This window comes from Bombina bombina, chromosome 6 (genome assembly GCF_027579735.1).
Source record: "Bombina bombina isolate aBomBom1 chromosome 6, aBomBom1.pri, whole genome shotgun sequence".
Classification (NCBI taxonomy): domain Eukaryota; kingdom Metazoa; phylum Chordata; class Amphibia; order Anura; family Bombinatoridae; genus Bombina; species Bombina bombina.
The window spans coordinates 608,024,188-608,048,461 of NC_069504.1; positions in this window are offsets into that span (position 1 = coordinate 608,024,188).

Sequence of the window (24,274 nt, forward strand, 5' to 3'; positions counted from 1 at the left end):
CTTCTAATTACCAAAAAGCAACAACAAAAGCCATACATGTCTGCTATTTCTGAACAAAGGGGATCCCAGAGAAGAATTTACAACCATTTATGCCATAATTGCACAAGCTGCTTGTAAATAATTTCAGTGAGAAACCTAAAGTTTGTGAACAAAATTGTGAAAAAGTGAACAATTTTTTTTATTTGATTGTATTTGGCAGTGAAATGGTGGCATGAAATATACCAAAATGGGCCTAGATCAATACTTTGGGGTGTCTTCTAAAAAAAAATATATACTTGTCAATGGATATTCAGGTATTCCTGACAGATATCAGGGTTCCAATGTAACTAACGCTAATTTTGAAAAAAAAGGGGTTTGGAAATAGCAAACTGCTACTTGTATTTATGGCCCTATAACTTGCAAAAAAAGCAAAGAACATGTAAACATTGGGTATTTCTTAACTCAGGACAAAATTTAGAAAGTATTTAGCATGGGTGTTTTTTGGTGGTTGTAGATGTGTAACAGATTTTGGGGGTCAAAGTTAGAAAAGGTGTGTTTTTTTCCATTTTTTTCTCATATTATATAATTTTTTTTATAGTTAATTATAAGATATGATGAAAATAATGGTATCTTTAGAAAGTCCACTTAATGGCGAGAAAAATGGTATATAATATGTGTGGGTACAGTAAATGAGTAAGAGGAGAATTACAGCTAAACACAAACACCGCAGAAATGTAAAAATAGCCTTGGTCCCAAACGGACAGAAAATGGAAAAGTGCTGCGGTCATTAAGGGGTTAATCTCACAACTTTTTAACTGAGTGGTGATCATACTACACTATGATGCTTTTTTGTCTCTTTGTTTCTTAAACTTCTCTCTATGACCCTCTGGCTTACGGTGATTACACCTTCTACTTGAAAGCGCTGTCTAAACACTTTGTTCATGGCTTTTCTACATAGACTTCTTTATCCTGGTGACCTTAAAGGTTCAGTCTATTCTACAGATAGCAGCATTCAAGTTGTTTGCAGTCAGACTGGACTTACTAGCTTATCTTCTTTTGTTCATTTAGTCCTAGGAGTTGTTAATATTTAGCATTGGGAATTATAGCGCTTACACACATCTCTTTTGCTTTATATATACAGGGAGTGCAGAATTATTAGGCAAGTTGTATTTTTGAGGATTAATTTTATTATTGAACAACAACCATGTTCTCAATGAACCCAAAAAACTCATTAATATCAAAGCTGAATATTTTTGGAAGTAGTTTTTAGTTTGTTTTTAGTTTTAGCTATTTTAGGGGGATATCTGTGTGTGCAGGTGACTATTACTGTGCATAATTATTAGGCAACTTAACAAAAAACAAATATATACCCATTTCAATTATTTATTTTTACCAGTGAAACCAATATAACATCTCAACATTCACAAATATACATTTCTGACATTCAAAAACAAAACAAAAACAAATCAGTGACCAATATAGCCACCTTTCTTTGCAAGGACACTCAAAAGCCTGCCATCCATGGATTCTGTCAGTGTTTTGATCTGTTCACCATCAACATTGCGTGCAGCAGCAACCACAGCCTCCCAGACACTGTTCAGAGAGGTGTACTGTTTTCCCTCCTTGTAAATCTCACATTTGATGATGGACCACAGGTTCTCAATGGGGTTCAGATCAGGTGAACAAGGAGGCCATGTCATTAGATTTTCTTCTTTTATACCCTTTCTTGCCAGCCATGCTGTGGAGTACTTGGACGCGTGTGATGGAGCATTGTCCTGCATGAAAATCATGTTTTTCTTGAAGGATGCATACTTCTTCCTGTACCACTGCTTGAAGAAGGTGTCTTCCAGAAACTGGCAGTAGGACTGGGAGTTGAGCTTGACTCCATCCTCAACCCGAAAAGGCCCCACAAGCTCATCTTTGATGATACCAGCCCAAACCAGTACTCCACCTCCACCTTGCTGGCGTCTGAGTCGGACTGGAGCTCTCTGCTCTTTACCAATCCAGCCACGGGCCCATCCATCTGGCCCATCAAGACTCACTCTCATTTCATCAGTCCATTAAACCTTAGAAAAATCAGTCTTGAGATATTTCTTGGCCCAGTCTTGACGTTTCAGCTTGTGTGTCTTGTTCAGTGGTGGTCGTCTTTCAGCCTTTCTTACCTTGGCCATGTCTCTGAGTATTGCACACCTTGTGCTTTTGGGCACTCCAGTGATGTTGCAGCTCTGAAATATGGCCAAACTGGTGGCAAGTGGCATCTTGGCAGCTGCACGCTTGACTTTTCTCAGTTCATGGGCAGTTATTTTGCGCCTTGGTTTTTCCACACGCTTCTTGCGACCCTGTTGACTATTTTGAATGAAACGCTTGATTGTTCGATGATCACGCTTCAGAAGCTTTGCAATTTTAAGAGTGCTGCATCCCTCTGCAAGATATCTCACTATTTTTGACTTTTCTGAGCCTGTCAAGTCCTTCTTTTGACCCATTTTGCCAAAGGAAAGGAAGTTGCCTAATAATTATGCACACCTGATATAGGGTGTTGATGTCATTAGACCACACCCCTCCTCATTACAGAGATGCACATCACCTAACATGCTTAATTGGTAGTAGGCTTTCGAGCCTATACAGCTTGGAGTAAGACAACATGCATAAAGAGGATGATGTGGTCAAAATACTCATTTGCCTAATAATTCTGCACTCCCTGTATATATATACAGTATATATATATATATATATATATATATATATATATATATATATATATATATATATATATACACACATATACATACATACATACATACATACATATATACACATACATATATATATATTTATTATATACACACACTCAACGCCCCCCCCCCCCCAAAAAAAATAAAAATAAAAAAAAATAGACTATACATTGCACATAACCACATAAACAGTTCTAGCATAAAGCAGAGATAAATAACTGAAAGAAAAAAGAAAGCTACATAATATTTTGTTGTAAGGTTCTATCTGTCAAGTCTAGGCTGATTAAGGAAAAACCCATAAAAACTCAAACAACAAGCCTTTGCACACAAAAACATCAGTTAACATCCTAAGGTGGAAGAATAACAACAAGCCAGTAGAAAAAACAAGCATTCACCCCTCAGGGAAAAAAGGGTGCTGGGAAGTAGCTGAAGACGCAAGTAAACTACTAATCAAAACTAGATGCCATAGAAACATTTATTTAAAGATTCTGTAATCCTAAATGATCTCACACTGTATCCATATATAAACAGGTGTTGGATCCTAAAATTCACAGTCATTGTCCTGAAAACCAGAATAGTGAGGTAGTCAAGTTTCCAATTAACTCCCAACCAAAACCTGCTCACATTTCAACTTGAGAAGCAGCCTACCTGGTTCTGACTGTTAAATCCACAGATTTTGTCCAAAGGCTCTTCACTATCAATTCCCTGAAACAAAAATAATGGAGGCTGACCCCAATAATGAATACAGGCTTAACTAATAAAACACAAATAATGGAGGCTGACCCCAATAATGAATGTAGGCTTAACTAATAAAACACAAATAAAACAAACATTGTACAAATCAGATCATAAAACTAAAAATGGCAGGGATAAAAAAAAAAAAACAACTCACCATTGTCTGTGAAAGTCCACAAATGAGACAAAAAAAAATTAGGTACCTTACATAAGAAAATAAGTAAAAAGCTCCTGGCAGTATTCTATAAGTTGCTTTTATTTGGTTTTAACCACATTTTACATACATTTTATATCCAAGTCAAGCTTCATCTTTTTATCCAGCCTGACACTAATCCTGTATGGTATATGGTGTTTGCTGACAGTGACCGGTGTGAGCTAGCTGGGGAGCTCTTAAGGACCCAGACTGCAATATTTTGCACTTTGCGCTAAGTGCTGCTACTCTGTGAGTATTCTATTATAGTATTCTATAAGTTGCATACTCTTATCCTGAAGCAAACTGACCTATGAAAGATACAAAATGAGTCTTTCAAAACAGTTGAGTAAGTTCTAAAAGTAAATTGCAGAAACTATTTCTCTGAATATTATATGAAAACATCCACACACACAAAAAAGTAGTCACACCAACTGATTTACAACCAGCAGACCATATACATCTTCTTTCTTAGTATTGGGACTGGAAACTCCAGGCTTGAGACAAGATGAGTGAAATCTGCAAATAAAAAAACAGAATTTGCAAAGTTAAAAATAAACATTAACAAAATCAGCCTCCTAATATCTTAGCCACAATACCCATCTTAACAGGCTACAAATGACAATAAATCCAATCATACAGTAACCATAAAATAGCTAACCCTTGCTTACTTCAGATGAGCATTATAACAAGCTTGAAAGCCAGACCTCAATAGCCAAATAAAACAGTAAAAATAAAACATGGCTTTTTGCAGCAAACAAATATATCCTACAGGTAAGCTATATCATACACTGAGAGCTAGATTACAAGTTGTGCGCAAATGGTTTTGTGCTAGCGCAATTGCCTTTTCACAATTCCATTTTCATTCCACTGATATTACAAGTTGAGCGAAATCGCGATTGCACTAGCGCAATTGCCTTTTCCGCTTCAATCCTTTCCGCGATCTAAGAGCTATGGTTAACTAGTTTCTGAAACTAAAAAGTTACACAAAACACTTGTATATGCCTATGTAGTAAGAACACCTGCAAAGACATAGCATATACATACCTAATATTAAGAGAACTCACAAAAACATAGCATGAATATGCCTATGTAGTAAGAGTACTTGCAAAGACATAGCATATTTCTACCTATATAGTAAGATCACTTGCAAAGGCATAGCATGTATCTACCTATATAGTAAAGCACTTGCAAATACATAGCATGTATCTACCTATATAGTAAAGCACTTGCAAAGACATAGCATGTATCTAACTATTTAGCAGGAGCACTTGCAAAGACAAATCATGAATATGCCTATGTAGTAAGAGTACTTGCAAAGACATAGCAAGTATTTACCTATAAAGTAAAGCACTTGCAAAGACATTGGACTTTCTTGCATTCGACGGCACCAATGCGCTCGCCTAAGATCGCCTAACATCGCTGCCGCGGACCTAAATACGTTCTCCAAAATTATCAAAAAAGCTGTCAAAAAGCTGCGCACCAAGTACGGGGCGATGAGCAGTGGACTGTTGTTAACTAACAGTCATCGGTCTTGCTGCTCTTCGGCTTTTTTACAGCTTTCTTGGTATACTGTCACTAAGCACCCACACTATACTATACTGTTTACCCCCTATACCGCCGCAACTAAATAAAGTTATTAACCCCTAAACCGCTGCACCCGGAGCCCACTGCAACTCTAATAAATGTATTAACCCCAAAACCGCCACTCCTGGAGCCCACCACCACCTACATTATACATATTAACCCCTAATCTTCCGCCCCATATACCGCCGCCACCCACATAAAGTTATTAACCCCTATCCTGCTGCTTCCAGACCCCGCCGCAACTAAATAAAGTGTTTAACCCTTAAACTGCCGCTCCCGGAGCCCACCACCACCTACATTATATTTATTAACCCCTAATCTGCCCCCCCTACACCGCCGCCACCTACATTATATTTAATAACCCCCAATCTGCCCCCCTACACTGCCGCCACCTACATTATATATATTAACTCATAATCTTCCCCCCTACACCGCCGCCATCTACATTATATTTATTAACCCCTAATCTGCCCCCCCTACACCGCCGCCACCTACATTATATTTAATAACCCCCAATCTGCCCCCCTACACCGCCGCCACCTACATTATATATATTAACTCATAATCTGCCCCCCTACACCGCCGCCATCTACATTATATTTATTAACCCCCAATCTGCCCCCCTACACCGCCGCCACCTACATTATATATATTAACTCATAATCTGCCCCCCTACACCGCCGCCATCTACATTATATTTATTAACCCCTAATCTGCCCCCCTACACCGCCACCACTATATTAAATGTATTAACCCCTAAACCTAAGTCTAACACTAACCCTAACACCCCCTAACTTAAATATAATTTATCTAAATCTAAATAAATGATTCCTATTTAAAACTAAATACTTACATATAAAATAAACCCTAAGCTAGCTACAATATAACTAATAGTTACATTGTATCTAGCTTAGGTTTTATTTTTATTTTACATGCAACTTTGTATTTATTTTAACTAGGTAGAATAGTTATTAAATAGTTATTAACTATTTAATAACTTCCTAGTTAAAATAAATACAAATATACCTGTAAAATAAAACCTAACCTAAGTTACAATTACACCTAACACTACACTATAATTAAATAAATTCCCTAAACTAAATACAATTAAATACAATTAAAAACAATTATCTAAAGTACAAAAAAAAAACACTAAATTATAGAAAATAATAAAATAATTACAATTTTTTTAAACTAATTACACCTAATCTAATCCCCCTAACAAAATAAAAAAGCCCCCAAAATAATAAAAAGCCCTACCCTATACTAAATTATGAATAGCCCTTAAAAGGGCCTTTTGCGGGGCATTGCCCCAAAGTAATCAGCTTTTTTACCTGTAAAAAAAAGTACAATACCCCCCCAACATTAAAACCCAACACCCACACACCCAACCCTACTCTAAAACCCACCCAATACCCCCTTAAAAAATCCTTACACTAACCCCTTAAAGATCACCCTATCTTGAGACGTCTTCACCCAGCCGGGCCGAAGTCCTCCACGAAGCCAGGCGAAGTGTTCCTCCAGACGGACAAAAGTCTTCATCGAAGCCGGCCAGAAGAGGTCCTCCAGACGGGCAGAAGTCTTCATCGAAGCCGGCCAGAAGAGGTCCTCCAGACGGGCAGAAGTCTTCATCCAGGCGGCATCTTCTATCTTCATCCATCCGGAGCGGGTCCATCTTTAAGACATCCGATGCGGAGCATCCTCTTCATCCTGAGTCTTCTTGAACAATGACAGGTCCTTTAAGTGACGTCATCCAAGATGGCGTCCCTTGAACTCCAATTGGCTGATAGAATTCTATCAGCCAATCAGAATTAAGGTAGGAAAAATCCTATTGGCTGATGCAATCAGCCAATAGGATTGAAGTTCAATGCAATCAGCCAATAGGATTGAGCTTGCATTCTATTGGCTGTTCCAATCAGCCAATAGAATGCGAGCTCAATCCTATTGGCTGATTGCATCAGCCAATAGAATTTTTCCTACCTTAATTCTGATTGGCTGATAGAATTCTATCAGCCAATCGGAATTCAAGGGATGCCATCTTGGATGACGTCACTTAAAGGACCCGTCATTGTTCAAGAAGACTCAGGATGAAGAGGATGCTCCACATCGGATGTCTTGAAGATGGAGCCGCTCCGCGCCAGATGGATGAAGATAGAAGATGCAGCCTGGATGAAGACTTCTGCCAGTCTGAAGGACCACTTCTGCCCGTCTGGAGGACCACTTTGCCCGGCTTTGTGGAGGACTTCGGCAAGGTTGGGTGAAGACGTCTCAAGGTAGGGTGATCTTCAAGGGGTTAGTGTTAGGTGTTTTTAAGGACGTATTGGGTGGGTTTTAGAGTAGGGTTGGGTGTGTGGGTGGTGGGTTTTAATGTTGGGGGGTATTGTATTTTTTTTTACAGGTAATAGAGCTGATTACTTTGGGTCAATGCCCCGCAAAAGGCCCTTTTAAGCGCTATTTGTAATTTAGTATAGGGTAGGGCTTTTTATTATTTTGGGAGGCTTTTTTATTTTATTAGGGTGATTAGATTAGGTGTAATTAGTTTAAAAAAATTGTAATTATTTTATTATTTTCTGTAATTTAGTGTTTTTTTTTTTTGTACTTTAGATAATTGTTTTTAATTGTATTTAATTGTATTTAGTTTAGGGAATTTATTTAATTATAGTGTAGTGTTAAGTGTAATTGTAACTTAGGTTAGGTTTTATTTTACAGGTATATTTGTATTTATTTTAACTAGGAAGTTATTAAATAGTTAAGAACTATTTAATAACTATTCTACCTAGTTAAAAAAAATACAAAATTGCCAGTAAAATAAAAATAAACCCTAAGCTAGATACAATGTAACTATTAGTTATATTGTAGCTATCTTAGGGTTTATTTTATAGGTATTTAGTTTTAAATAGGAATAATTTATTTAATGATAGTAATTTTATGTAGATATATTTAAATTATATTTACGTTAGTGGGTGTTAGGGTGTAGGGTTAGACTTAGGTTTAGGGGTTAATAAATTTAATATAGTGTCGGCGACGTTGGGGGCGGCAGATTAGGGGTTAATTAATGTAGGTAGGTGGCGGCGGTGTAGGGGGGGCAGATTAAGGGTTAATAAATATAATGTAGGCGGTGGCGGTGTAGGGGGCAGCAGATTAGGGGTTAAACAATTTATTAGAGTTGCGGTGGGCTCCGGGAGCGGTGGTTTAGGGGTTAATACATTTATTAGAATTGCGGCGGTATGGGGGGCAGATTAGGGGTTAATAAGTATAATGTAGGTGATGATGGGCTCCGGGAGCGGTGGTTTAGGGGTTAAACACTTTATTTAGTTGCAGCGGTATAGGGGGGGTTAGATTAGGGGGGTTTAGACTCGGGATACATGTTAGGGTGTTAGGTGTAGACATTTCCCATGGAAATCAATGGGATATCGGGCAGCAGCGAACATAAGCTTTCGCTGCTTTCAGACTCCCATTGATTCCTATTGTATCTGCCGCCTCCAGGGCAGCAGATTGAAAACCAGGTACGCTGGGCCGAAAAAGTGCCGAGCATACCTGCTAGTTATTTGATAACTAGCAAAAGTAGTCAGATAATGCCGAACTTGCGTTCGGAACATCTGTAATGACGTAAGCATCGATCTGTGTCGGACTGAGTCCAGAGGATCGTATGTTACGTCACTAAATTCTACTTTTGCCAGTCTGTAGAGTTTGATAACTAAGGCAAATCAGGCACGCCACAAATACGCTGCGGAATTCCAGCGTATTTGCGGTTGACAGCTTGATAAATAGAGGCCATTGCCTCTATCTACCTATGTAGCAAGAGCACAAAGACAAAGCATGTATGTGCCTATGTAATAAAAACATTTGCAGACATAGTATGTATATGCCTAGATAGTTAGAGCAGATCATGGAAGAAGGCAAAAGCTGAAACACATCTGCCCAGCATCTTTTAAGCATGTAGAATATTTTTGTCTTTGTATATAGCTGTTTCCATGATTGGATTTACATAAAGACTTTAAATTTCACCTATGCTCCGCTTTTCATTTTTTGCTAGTTTTAAGTAAGAGCACCTGCAAAGACATATGTTTATGGAATAAGATAGTTAACAAAAACATATATTGTATATGCTTGTGTAAAAAAAAAACAAGTCATAAAGCCGTATCTTGTGTATAGTAATATGACTTCCAAAATCATAACTTTGTGTAAACTTATATAGTATAAAAATTCACAGAGCATAGCCCAACATCATACCTTACAATCCATTCTGTCTGCACCTTTGGCATTAAAGAAGGCACAAACTCGCTTCCAAAGTTTAAAATCAGTGAGCCCATGAAAAGGCAAGGGGGACTACTTCTGCCATTTTGTTTACAGGAAACACAGCCTTCTTTCCAATAAATGAGAAACACAAACTGTTGGTGCAGTCATATACTATTCAGGACTTACAGCAATTCAGGCTTTTTACAAAACGCAACATAAACTGCAGCACAATAGCTTGTGACCCTGCATGATACTCTATGAGCCCTCACAGAAACATTACCACATGGAATGTGTGCTCACGGACACACCTGACCATTACTAGTGGGTCCTAAACCTGCCAGCCTGAGCCCCTGTGATAACAAATCTACCTTTTGGATACTGGAACTTCCAGTAACCCAGGAGAGTAACATAGCATAACCTGGTGGGATATAAAAAGCCTAAAAAAACATAAGAATCTAGAGAGGGAACTAGTTCTATCTACCCTGTGTTGGACAGAACTAGGAATGGGGATAGGTAGTCAGGTGATTATTTTATAGGTGTGGAAATCTGTCCACGCCCACTCTGGGAAGGGGATATTTTTCACTTGGTAATTATTGGTTTAGGAAGGCCAAGATATAAACTTAAAAGGTTATTGTACATTAAATATTAACATGTTAATATAATTGCAAAATATTAACATGACAATATAGTATGTCAGGGAAAATTATAATTATGTGAATAATTATAAATTATACCATGGTATCCAAGTGTTATTGCCTTATTTCAGAAACTTTGTCAACTAATAACTAAGTTAAACTTAGCTCAATAACATACAATTAATCCATCACAGTATTGTAATTTTATTACAAATCCATATTGCATGAGACACATGGAATGCTAAAATACAATGACTCTTTAATAATAATGAGAGCAAGTCAATTGGACCTGGTCCAAGAAAGCAAGAATTTGCTTAAAAGAAATGAGAAAAACATTTTAAAAATAAAAAAGTCACTCATAAAAAAATACATCTTACTTAGTTAGCCAACATTTGAACACCACAATTAAATAATACCATACATTTGACCATAGATTACTTTGAATCACTACAAATTATTAACATGCTGCCACCATCACTGAACATCAAATTTCAGATTTTAAAATAGATAATGATTTATTAAACATCAGGCTAAAGTTGCATGGGACTATTACAATGATAGAACATGTGCCAATTTACTTTTCAGGATCAGCCACCCGTCCCCCATAGCCTGAGTTTGAACAAAAACACTCAGTTAGAGCAAGTTTTTGTGCTAGAGTATGGCATAATACAGTCCATAGGCCATACCAGGTGGTAGTAGTTAAGCAATTAGAGAAACAGTCCATGATTGAAGCACAAGTATGACATATAGCAGTCCATAGGCCATACCAGGAGGTAGTAGTTGAGCAATTAAAGACATATTTATGGTGCAAATTGTTTGGCAAGTTGAAGCACAAGTATGGCATAATACAGTCCATAGGCAATACCAGGAGGTAGTAGTTGAGCAAGTAGTTGAGCAATTAAAGACATACTTTATGGTGCCAATTGTTTGGCAAGTTGAAGCACAAGTATAGCATAATACAGTCCAGGCAATACCAGGAGGTAGTAGTTGAGCAATTAGAGACATAGTGCAAGATTGAAGCAAATCTATGGCATAACCAAGTCCATAGGCCATACCAGGAGCTGGTAGTTAAGCAATTAAAGACACAGCCCACGACTGAAGGACATGTATGGCATAACACAGCCCATAGGCTATACCAGGAGGTAGTATTTGAGCAAGTAGTTGAGCAATTAAATACATACTTTAAGGTGCCAATTGTTTGGCAAGTTGAAGCACAAGTATAGCATAATACAGCCCATAGGCAATACTAGGAGGTGGTAGTTGAGCAATTAAAGACACAGTCCATGACTGAATGACATGTATGGCATAACACATTCCTTTAGCAATACCAGAAGGTAGTATTTGAGTAATTAGAGACACAGACTATGATAAAACCAAAGTTATGGCAAAACACAGCCCATTGACCATACAAGGAAGTTGTTTGTGAGCAATTAACCCCTTAACTACTGGGACTTTCAGAGAAGAACTTGTCCAAAATACTGGATAATGTTTAGCATTTTTGCTTTCACTGCATTTAAACAGAAATAGAGCCTTTTTTATTTACCCGTCAAAACTATTTAGGTCCATTTAGAAATATTTCATGCCACCATTTCACCCCAAAATGGAATCATCTAAAAACAAATTGTTAACTTTTTTGCAAACTTTGGGTTTCCACAAAAATTATTTACACACCACTAGTGAAATAAAAAACAAATGATTGTTAAAGCTTCTCTAGGATCCCCTTTGTTCAGTAATAGCAGGTATATATGGCTTTGCTATTGCTTTTTGGTAATTAGAATGCTGTTAATTGCAACTGCACACCACACTTCTATTATTCCCGGCAGTGAATGGGGTTAATCAGGTAGCTTGTAAGGTTAATTTCTATTTAGTGTTACCCTCCCACCTGACACCTCCCACTCCCTTATCCCCTCTTGATCCCTCCAACCTCTCTGATCTCTCCCAAACAGCTCTCTAACCTTCCCCCCAACTAGTATCTTCCATCTTAGGTACTGGCAGCTGTGTGCTAGTGCCTTTAAAATGCCTTTTATATTTTTTTATTTTCTGTAGCGGTCCCCCCCTAGAGCAATTGATGGTTAGGGACCCACCATTTTTCTGTAGCAAAGCTCGCCATCGCTCCCTCTCTCTTTATTTTTATTTCCGCAGTGTAGGTCATCCCACCCCCTACCCCCACTGCAAGACTGTCCACTAACCTCCCAGATTTCCTCCCATACCTCCAGTCGGCACCAGCAAATGATCGTTACAGACCGACACACACACAGTGTCACCATCTGTAACGATCTGGCATTCGTCTTCATATGGAACCGGTGAACCGATCATGCTTGACCCAACCTTCTTACAGAGGGCCCTTGGAAATATTTCCCCCTTTTTTTTACGACAGGTCATAAAGCTCAGCATATCTGGCTGAAATTATATAACATCTTATAACTTCTGATATGTATATCTATTTAATTTGCACAGGTAGGCAATTCCCTTAGTGATGTTGTGAGGAGTATTTTGATACCAAACACCATATATTTTACATTCTTTATGTTTCTGATTCATTATAACTTATAAAAGTATATTTATTTGTACAGCTGGTTGTCCTGTCAATGACCCCCAGTCCAGTTCATGGATAGAGGCACTGTGTTCCATCATTCTCTGTGCTGAAAGGTTGGGACAATAAACTGACCATAACGTTTGCTCTTGTGCATCTTACAAACTATTTATGAGTGCTCTGGCTTTTCTAAGGGAAAACACAGCAACAAATTTCTTCTGAAAAAACAAATGTTTTTAGCACACAAGCTAAAGAAATGTAACCCTTTAGCAGCTAAATCATGAGGTATTCATGACACCTCCCCCAAATAAGTGACGCAAAGGGAGGTGGCACATAAGCCACTCCAGGTGCGAATCAAAGGGAGCTTCCCTGGACGTGATAATGCTTTCCCAGTCAAATTGCACAAAGCAGTTTTGCCATCATGATGCCCTCCATTTAAGCATGACACACAATTTGCTCTACCCAGCTTGTTTAATATATTGAAGTGACCCTGCTCTGCCTCATAGGTGTTAATACTAGAACATTCTGCTCCATCTCATACACTTCCTTCCTGGCAGAAGAATCCTGCAACTGTTCTTGTATGAATATGGCATATTGTCCCTGAAAAGTACATCATACCCTGTTGCAGGGGTGTCTGTGAAGCCTAGTTTCTTGCCACACCCTCTGAACATATTGTTTTTTGTCAGCTTTGGATTAACTAGCCAGGGATCTTTCCCCTCCACCTGAGTAGAATGCCTGTACTCCTGCACTTTGTTATGGTTGGTAGGGGGCTGCCTAACTGCCCCCCTTTTCTCCACTGTGGGGTCTATCTGCTGGGCCTGCTGGGAACTCTGACTCTGCACTCCTATTAGTGTATGTGCTGAATGGAACTGTTGGGCTTGGCAAATACACTTATCTGTATTTTTCCCCCTTGCATCTACAGTCTGTGTCAGTCTCTGTCCCCTAATCTGTGCAGTCTGCTTATAGGTCACAGCTGAAGTTAATGGGGTCTCTGTCACCCAAAATCTTTCACACTCACTTTGGGGGTCCCTCAAAGAGTATCTTGTACCCTCCTTCCCCACACACTCTGGATTCTGGAGCACTGCTGCTTCTGGCACAGATTGCTCTACAATTTCCCTCTGCCCTCTCTCACAGTTAGTCTGCCACTTCACATCTTCATGCAGAATTTGGGATCCTTCTGACTACCTGCCCAGGTGCAGCACTCCCCCCCTCCTTTCCCAGAGGGAACAGACACATTAAATAAAGGCATAACAGGCTTGGTAAAGGGGGTCATGATGCAGCTACTTTCCATGTTGATGCCCCTTAACAAATGATTTTCTCCCATTCACTGGTGACCTGTTGGCTGTGTAAAAATCTGCCAGCTCACCTGCCTCCAATGCTGTTTTGGGCTTGCGATCCAGCACCCACTCCTGCACTTCTGCTGGGCACAGCTGCATTAATTGCTCCTTAACTATCAGATCTTCCAGGTCCTCCATAGTGGCAATCTTTAGCCTTCTAATCCACTGCTTGAATGCTGTTGTCAGGCTTCCCACAACTGCAGTGTAGCTCTCTGATGTATCCCTCTGCAGAGTACGGAATTTCTTTCTGTACACCTAAGAAGTTAGATTATACCTCCTATGCAGTTCAGCTTTATTTGCCTCATAGTCCTGATCAAACTTTGGAGGAATTTCTGCAAAAGCCTCCAGTGCAGGACCATTCAGACCAGGGGTACAATACTTGGCCCATTGCTCCCTTGTCAGCAAGAACCATCTGAAAACCTTTTCAAAACTGTGCAGAAATACATCCAAATCTCCATCTTTCTCTAGAGTTGGAAAATTATCTGCATGCATGCACATAGGAGCCTCTAGGTTCACTAACAACAAGTGAGACAGTTTCTCTCTCCAACTGTGCAAGCTGTAACTGATACTCTCTCTCAGCCTGTCATTTAGCAGCCTGTCTCTCTGTGGCCAGAGCCTCTCTCTCTCAGCCTGGCACTCAGCAGCCTATCTCTAGGCGACCAGAACCTCTCTCTCAGCCTGGCGCTCAGCTGCTTCTCTCTCTCAGCACGGCGCTCAGCAGCTTGCTGTTCCATGGAATTTTAGGATCAGCTCCATGCGCAAACTTGGATCTGCTGAGCCCATATGGTTTAGAACAGTTTGCAAATAACAGTCCAGGGGATCTCCAGAGCTTAATGAATCACTGCCCAAAGGCTGCAGACACCTCTCCTAAGGCTTCAGCTTGTGTGGCCTAGCTGCTATCATAAGCCATAAGAGCTTGTATCAAACCCTCTTTAGTTTTCCCACGGGAGGGAATATCTCTCTCCTGGCATAACAGTCACAACATTTCCTTGGTCTGCTGCTGGTATTTCTCCATAGTAAAAAATAAAATAGAAAAAAAACCAGAGAATAGAGAAGGGGACGGTTTGCAATGTGTAACTATATAATGCACTCAGCCTTAGCCTTTGGAAATTGTCGGCATCAAAAACATTTTTAGTACTGGGATTTTTACACTAGCAAATCCACAAAGCACTAAAATCTAATAAAAAAATATCTTCACCGCTGCCCACCAATTTGTGACAACCAGAGTTAACCAACCCTGCACCAGTCACTTGTTTGGTACAGAAAGGGTTAACAATTTTACTTTAACCAATCTGTCACAGTCTAGCCACTCCAGGCAAGCCTGTGACTTAGTTCAGTGGGTGCAAGGGTTAACAACACTCTCTAGTCTGTCCTATACTTAGAAAAAAATGCCCAAGCTCCCCTTTAATGCCACCCACACTAAACTATCTCTAAGCTGCCACCACTTAAGATTTATTATATGGAAAATCTTAAGGAAAACCTAGAATAAAAAATTAAATCCCAGAATACAATTTAGCAAAACAATAATCTAAAAACACAGTATTAATAGTACCAGTCTCTTTCAGTAACGTGGTTCAAATATTAGACAAAGGAAAAACTTAATAAAGGAATTATTTATTATGCAAAAAATGAAGAGCATTATTAATAAAAAGATATTAACAAGTAGAATTATACACAAACAAACAGTTTTTAAAATAAAAAAGGAGAAATAGCAGTCTAACATTAACATCTTGCCATATACTAACTTGTAATATGAGCGCTATTTAGTGCATGCACAGTATCCAATGAAAATGAAGGATGCTTGCAAGCAAAGTTGGACATGCTAACCCGTCTAGCATAAATGGCATTTTACCATGGTATATAATCAGGTGCTGGACTGGGATGGGCTCAGAGGTAATATGTTTGTGCATTTAAATTTGTGTATATATATATATATATATATATATATATATATATATATATATATATACCGTATACTAGTGATTTACTAATGATTTATTTACTAGTGATTTATTACTGTTGGAATACTAACCCTGAATAGTAATATTTTAAGAATCACATGAATTACAGATAGGGGATATAGATTGTTCTATTTATTTCACTAATTAGTCCTTAGTGCTTGTATAAAATTGAGGAAAATGAGAACGTTATATGTATGTTATGCCTTTAAGAAAGTACTTTTTAAGGAGGAAAAGAGTCTGGGTCCTGCGAGCAGTGAACAAGTGCTGGTAAAGCACGAAACATGTCTGCTGTACAGGACTCCAGCAGTTCTTGTTTACTGATATGATTGTGCTAGTGTCAGCAAGTGGTGATTGGCTTTTGTAAACGGCTACTAGCTATATCCCTACTATTTTTGTAATTTTTCTGCTTTTATTTGGATTGGATTCAATAAACTTTAGGATATCGTTTTACCTAAGAAGTGCCCGGACATTCTTTGTTTCTATATATATATATGCATGTATATATGTATATGTATTTGTGTAGTGCTTTAAACATATTTGACTATTATTTGACCTTTGGCTTAGTGCTCGAGGGAACGAGGGAATGACATCATGAGTTTTTCAGTGTACCCCTAAAGAAGTTATTATATGAGGGATTTTAGTGCATCCAAGCTATCTAATATCCAGATGTTAGAGCAAAATAGACTTTCACTCAAGCACTAATATATTACTTTTATATAAGCCCAAAAATAAAAGTGCTGTTGATTTAACTTGAGCAATATTAGTGCATAATATTGCTTATATTTTCCTGCTTTACTTGTAATATAGCCCCATGTATATTAAAAATCAGTTTGGAATCATTCACATGACCTTTTGTGTGGGTGTTCTGTTATTTAGCAATTGATTGGTTTGCATTTGTTAGTGCAATAAGCACACTTCTAGGACTTGGGTACTTTGAAATCCACCTGGTGAATGTGCTTGAGTTTTTTTTTTTTTTTTTTTGGTGGGTCAGTATTCCCAGAGCATCCTTATTACCATATTTCTGGCTAAAATAGCTTTATTGATGATAGATAAGACAGGAATTATCAATTTGCTTTTTCTACTTTTATGACCTTTAAAGGAACATGAACCCTCGGATAGTGAATACAAGTTTAAACAACTTTCTAATTTACTCCTATTATCTAATTTGTTTCATTCTCTTGGTATCATTTGTTGAAAGAGCAGCAATGCACTAATGGTTTCTAAGGCCTAGATTTGGAGTTCGGCGGTAGAAGGGCTGTTAACGCTCCGCAGGCTTTTTTCTGGCCGCACCATAAATTTAACTCTGGTATCGAGAGTTCAAACAAATGCTGCGTTAGGCTCCAAAAAAGGAGCGTAGAGCATTTTTACCGCAAATGCAACTCTCGATACCAGAGTTGCTTACGGACGCGGCCAGCCTCAAAAACGGGCTCGTGCACGATATCCCCATAGGAAACAATGGGGCTGTTTGAGCTGAAAAAAAACCTAACACCTGCAAAAAAGCAGCGTTCAGCTCCTAACGCAGCCCCATTGTTTCCTATGGGGAAACACTTCCTACGTCTGCACCTAACACTCTAACATGTACCCCGAGTCTAAACACCCCTAACCTTACACTTATTAACCCCTAATCTGCCGCTCCCGCTATCGCTGACCCCTGCATATTTTTTTAACCCCTAATCTGCCGCTCCGTAAACCGCCGCCACCTACGTTATCCTTATGTACCCCTAATCTGCTGCCCCTAACACCGCCGACCCCTATATTATATTTATTAACCCCTAATCTGCCCCCCACAACGTCGCCGACACCTGCCTACACTTATTAACCCCTAATCTGCCGAGCGGACCTGAGCGCTACTATAATAAAGTTATTAACCCCTAATCTGCCTCACTAACCCTATCATAAATAGTATTAACCCCTAATCTGCCCTCCCTAACATCGCCGACACCTAACTTCAATTATTAGCCCCTAATCTGACGACCGGAGCTCACCGCTACTATAATAAATGGATTAACCCCTAAAGCTAAGTCTAACCCTAACTCTAACACCCCCCTAAGTTAAATATAATTTAAATCTAACGAAATAAATTAACTCTTATTAAATAAATTATTCCTATTTAAAGCTAAATACTTACCTGTAAAATACATCCTAATATAGCTACAATATAAATTATAATTATATTATAGCTATTTTAGGATTTATATTTATTTTACAGGCAACTTGGTAATTATTTTAACCAGGTACAATAGCTATTTAATAGTTACCTAGTTAAAATAATAACAAATTTACCTGTAAAATAAATCCTAACCTAAGATATAATTAAACCTAACACTACCCTATCAATAAATTAATTAAATAAACTACCTACAATTACCTACAATTAACCTAACACTACTCTATCAATAAATTAATTAAACACAATTGCTACAAATAAATACAATTACATAAACTAGCTAAAGTACAAAAAATAAAAAAGAACTAAGTTGCCCCAAGAATTTCAGCTCTTTTGCCTGTAAAAAAAAACATACAATACCCCCCCCCAACATTACAACCCACCACCCACATACCCCTAATCTAACCCAAACCCCCCTTAAATAAACCTAACACTAAGCCCCTGAAGATCTTCCTACCTTGTCTTCACCATCCAGGTTCACCGATCCGTCCTGAAGAGCTCCTCCGATGTCCTGATCCAAGCCCAAGCGGGGGGCTGAAGAGGTCCATGATCCGGTCAAAGTCTTCATCCAAGCGGGGCAGAAGAGGATCTTCCATCCGATTGAAGTCTTCATCCAAGCAGCATCCATCCGGAGCGAAGCGGCAGGATCCTGAAGACCTCCAGCGCGGAACATCCATCCGGCCCGACGACTGAACGACGAATGACTGTTAACTTAAGGGACGTCATCCAAGATGGCGTCCCTCGAATTCCGATTGGCTGATAGGATTCTATCAGCCAATCGGAATTAAGGTAGGAATTTTCTGATTGGCTGATGGAATCAGCCAATCAGAATCAAGTTCAATCCGATTGGCTGATCCAATCAGCCAATCAGATTGAGCTCGCATTCTATTGGCTGTTCCGATCAGCCAATAGAATGCGAGCTCAATCTGATTGGCTGATCGGATCAGCCAATCGGATTGAACTTGATTCTGATTGGCTGATTCCATCAGCCAATCAGAAAATTCCTACCTTAATTCCGATTGGCTGATAGAATCCTATCAGCCAATCGGAATTCGAGGGACGCCATCTTGGATGACGTCCCTTAAAGGAACAGTCATTCGTCGTTCAGTCGTCGGGCCGGATGGATGTTCCGCGCTGGAGGTCTTCAGGATCCTGCCGCTTCGCTCCGGATGGATGCTGCTTGAATGAAGACTTCAATCGGATGGAAGATCCTCTTCTGCCCCGCTTGGATGAAGACTTTGACCGGATCATGGACCTCTTCAGCCCCCCGCTTGGGCTTGGATCAGGACATCAGAGGAGCTCTTCAGGACGGATCGGTGAACCTGGATGGTGAAGACAAGGTAGGAAGATCTTCAGGGGCTTAGTGTTAGGTTTATTTAAGGGGGGGTTTGGGTTAGATTAGGGGTATGTGGGTGGTGGGTTGTAATGTTGGGGGGGGGTATTGTATGTTTTTTTTTACAGGCAAAAGAGCTGAAATTCTTGGGGCATGCCCCGCAAAGGGCCCTGTTCAGGGCTGGTAAGGTAAAAGAGCTTTTACCTTTTTTAATTTAGAATAGGGTAGGGAATTTTTTATTTTGGGGGGCTTTGTTATTTTATTAGGGGGCTTAGAGTAGGTGTAATTAGTTTAAAATTGTTGTAATATTTTTTTATGTTTGTAAATATTTTTTTATTTTTTGTAACTTAGTTCTTTTTTATTTTTTGTACTTTAGCTAGTTTATGTAATTGTATTTATTTGTAGCAATTGTGTTTAATTAATTTATTGATAGTGTAGTGTTAGGTTAATTGTAGGTAATTGTAGGTAGTTTATTTAATTAATTTATTGATAGGGTAGTGTTAGGTTTAATTATATCTTAGGTTAGGATTTATTTTACAGGTAAATTTGTTATTATTTTAACTAGGTAACTATTAAATAGCTATTGTACCTGGTTAAAATAATTACCAAGTTGCCTGTAAAATAAATATTAATCCTAAAATAGCTATAATATAATTATAATTTATATTGTAGCTATATTAGGATGTATTTTTACAGGTAAGTATTTAGCTTTAAATAGGAATAATTTATTTAATAAGAGTTAATTTATTTCGTTAGATTTAAATTATATTTAACTTAGGGGGGTGTTAGAGTTAGGGTTAGACTTAGCTTTAGGGGTTAATCCATTTATTATAGTAGCGGTGAGCTCCGGTCGTCAGATTAGGGGTTAATAATTGAAGTTAGGTGTCGACGATGTTAGGGAGGGCAGATTAGGGGTTAATACTATTTATGATAGGGTTAGTGAGGCGGATTAGGGGTGAATACATTTATTATAGTAGCGCTCAGGTCCGCTCGGCAGATTAGGGGTTAATAAGTGTAGGCAGGTGTCGGCGACGTTGAGGGGGGCAGATTAGGGGTTAATAAATATAATATAGGGGTCGGCGGTGTTAGGGGCAGCAGATTAGGGGTACATAGGGATAACGTAGGTGGCGGCGCTTTGCGGTCGGAAGATTAGGGGTTAATTATTTTAAGTAGCTGGCGGCGACGTTGTGGGGGGCAGGTTAGGGGTTAATAAATGTAATACAGGGGTCGGCGGGGTTAGGGGCAGCAGATTAGGGGTACATAGGGATAACGTAGGTGGCGGCGCTTTGCGGTCGGAAGATTAGGGGTTAATTATTTTAAGTAGCTGGCGGCGACGTTGTGGGGGGCAGGTTAGGGGTTAATAAATGTAATACAGGGGTCGGCGGGGTTAGGGGCAGCAGATTAGGGGTACATAAGTATAACGTAGGTGGCGGTCGGCAGATTAGGGGTTAAAAAATTTTAATCGAGTGGCGGCGATGTGGGGGGAGCTCGGTTTAGGGGTACATAGGTAGTTTATGGGTGTTAGTGTACTTTAGGGTACAGTAGTTAAGAGCTTTATGAACCGGCGTTAGCCCAGAAAGCTCTTAACTACTGCTATTTTCCTGCGGCTGGAGTTTTGTCGTTAGAGCTCTAACGCTCACTTCAGAAACGACTCTAAATACCGGCGTTAGAAAGATCCCATTGAAAAGATAGGATACGCAATTGACGTAAGGGGATCTGCGGTATGGAAAAGTCGCGGCTGAAAAGTGAGCATTAGACCCTTTAACCCCTTAGTGACCAGACCACTTTTCAATTTGTTGACCATCTGGGACCAAGGCTATTTTTGCATTTCTGCGATGTTTGTGTTTAACTGTAATTTTCCTCTTACTCATTTACTGTACCCACACATATTATATACTGTTTTTCTCGCCTCTAAATGGACTTTCTAAAGATATGATTATTTTCATCATATCTTATAATTTACTATAAAAAAAAATATAAAATATGAGGAAAAATGAAAAAAAATGCACTTTTTCTAACTTTGAGCCCCAAAATCTCTTACACATCTACAACCACCATAAAATACCAATGCTAAACAGTTTCTAAATTTTGTCCTGAGTTTATAAATACCCAATGTTTACATGTTCTTTGCTTTTTTTGCAAGTTATAGGGCAATAAGTACAAGTAGCACTTTGCTATTTCAAAACCATGTTTTTTCAAAATTGGCGATAGTTACATTGTAACACCAATATCTGTCATGAATCCCTGAATAACCCTTCAAATGTATATATTTTTTAAAAGAAGACAACCTAAGGTATTAAACTTGGGGTATTTTGACTTTTTTCATGCAACCATTTTACCACCAATCTATGCCAAAGTTTGGGGGGGAAAAAAAAAAATTTGATTTTTTGACAAAATAGCAATTTAAGAATACATTTACTGATAATATTAAGGGTTACTGCCAAATAACACCCTCATATGTCTTCAGCAGCATCTCCTGTGTACAGTGATACCACCCATGAATAGGTGTGTCGGGTTCTCAGGGGGCTAAAAGCTCTTATTTTTAGGGAGCGCATTCCAGTTTTTCAACTTGGAATTTTCACATCGGTCATCATGCACCCATGTCCTATTTGGGACATTTCTGAAGCTGGTCAATGGAATTTACCCCCATCAAACCATATATTTTTGAAAAGTAGACACCCTAGGGTATTTCAAATGCTTGTATTTTAACACTTTCCATGCACTAATTCAACCACCAGTCTTTGTCAAACTTTTGGGTAGTCATTATTTTGTGTTATTTTTCACACACATTGTACTTTAGGCATGGATTCTCAGTTCCTGTTATGTGTTACTGCCAAAAAACACCTCAATATGTGTTCAACAACATCTCCTGAGTACAGTGATACCACCCATGTATAGGTGTGTCGGGTTCTCTGGGGGCTAAAAGGCCTTAATTTTAGGAAGCGCATTCCAGTTTTTCAACTTGGAATTTTCACATCGGTCATCATGCACCCATGTCCTATTTGGGACATTTTTGAAGCTGGTCAATGGAATTTACCCCCATCAAACCATATATTTTTGAAAAGTAGACACCCTAGGGTATTTCAAATGCTTGTATTTTAACACTTTCCATGCACTAATTCAACCACCAGTCTTTGTCAAACTTTTGGGTAGTCATTATTTTGTGTTATTTTTCATACACATTGTACTTTAGGCATGGATTCTCAGTTCCTGTTATGTGTTACTGCCAAAAAAAACCTCAATATGTGTTCAACAACATCTCCTGAGTACAGTGATACCACCCATGTATAGGTGTGTCGGGTTCTCTGGGGGCTAAAAGGCCTTAATTTTAGGAAGCGCATTCCAGTTTTTCAACTTGGAATTTTCACATCGGTCATCATGCACCCATGTCCTATTTGGGACATTTCTGAAGCTGGCCAATGGAATTTACCCCCATCAAACCATATATTTTTGAAAAGTAGACACCCTAGGGTATTTCAAATGCTTGTATTTTAACACTTTCCATGCACTAATTCAACCACCAGTCTTTGTCAAACTTTTGGGTAGTCATTATTTTGTGTTATTTTTCACACACATTGTACTTTAGGCATGGATTCTCAGTTCCTGTTATGTGTTACTGCCAAAAAAAACCTCAATATGTGTTCAACAACATCTCCTGAGTACAGTGATACCACCCATGTATAGGTGTGTCGGGTTCTCTGGGGGCTAAAAGGCCTTAATTTTAGGAAGCGCATTCCAGTTTTTCAACTTGGAATTTTCACATTGGTCATCATGCACCCATGTCCTATTTGGGACATTTCTGAAGCTGGTCAATGGAATTTACCCCCATCAAACCATATATTTTTGAAAAGTAGACACCCTAGGGTATTTCAAATGCTTGTATTTTAACACTTTCCATGCACTAATTCAACCACCAGTCTTTGTCAAACTTTTGGGTAGTCATTATTTTGTGTTATTTTTCACACACATTGTACTTTAGGCATGGATTCTCAGTTCCTGTTATGTGTTACTGCCAAAAAAACCCTCAATATGTGTTCAACAACATCTCCTGAGTACAGTGATACCACCCATGTATAGGTGTGTCGGGTTCTCTGGGGGCTAAAAGGCCTTAATTTTAGGAAGCGCATTCCAGTTTTTCAACTTGGAATTTTCACATCGGTCATCATGCACCCATGTCCTATTTGGGACATTTCTGAAGCTGGTCAATGGAATTTACCCCCATCAAACCATATATTTTTGAAAAGTAGACACCCTAGGGTATTTCAAATGCTTGTATTTTAACACCAGTCTTTGTCAAACTTTTGGGTAGTCATTATTTTGTGTTATTTTTCACACACATTGTACTTTAGGCATGGATTCTCAGTTCCTGTTATGTGTTACTGCCAAAAAAAACCTCAATATGTGTTCAACAACATCTCCTGTGTACAGTGATACCACCCATGTATAGGTGTGTCGGGTTCTCTGGGGGCTAAAAGGCCTTAATTTTAGGAAGCGCATTCCAGTTTTTCAACTTGGAATTTTCACATCGGTCATCATGCACCCATGTCCTATTTGGGACATTTCTGAAGCTGGTCAATGGAATTTACCCCCATCAAACCATATATTTTTGAAAAGTAGACACCCTAGGGTATTTCAAATGCTTGTATTTTAACACTTTCCATGCACTAATTCAACCACCAGTCTTTGTCAAACTTTTGGGTAGTCATTATTTTGTGTTATTTTTCACACACATTGTACTTTAGGCATGGATTCTCAGTTCCTGTTATGTGTTACTGCCAAAAAAAACCTCAATATGTGTTCAACAACATCTCCTGAGTACAGTGATACCACCCATGTATAGGTGTGT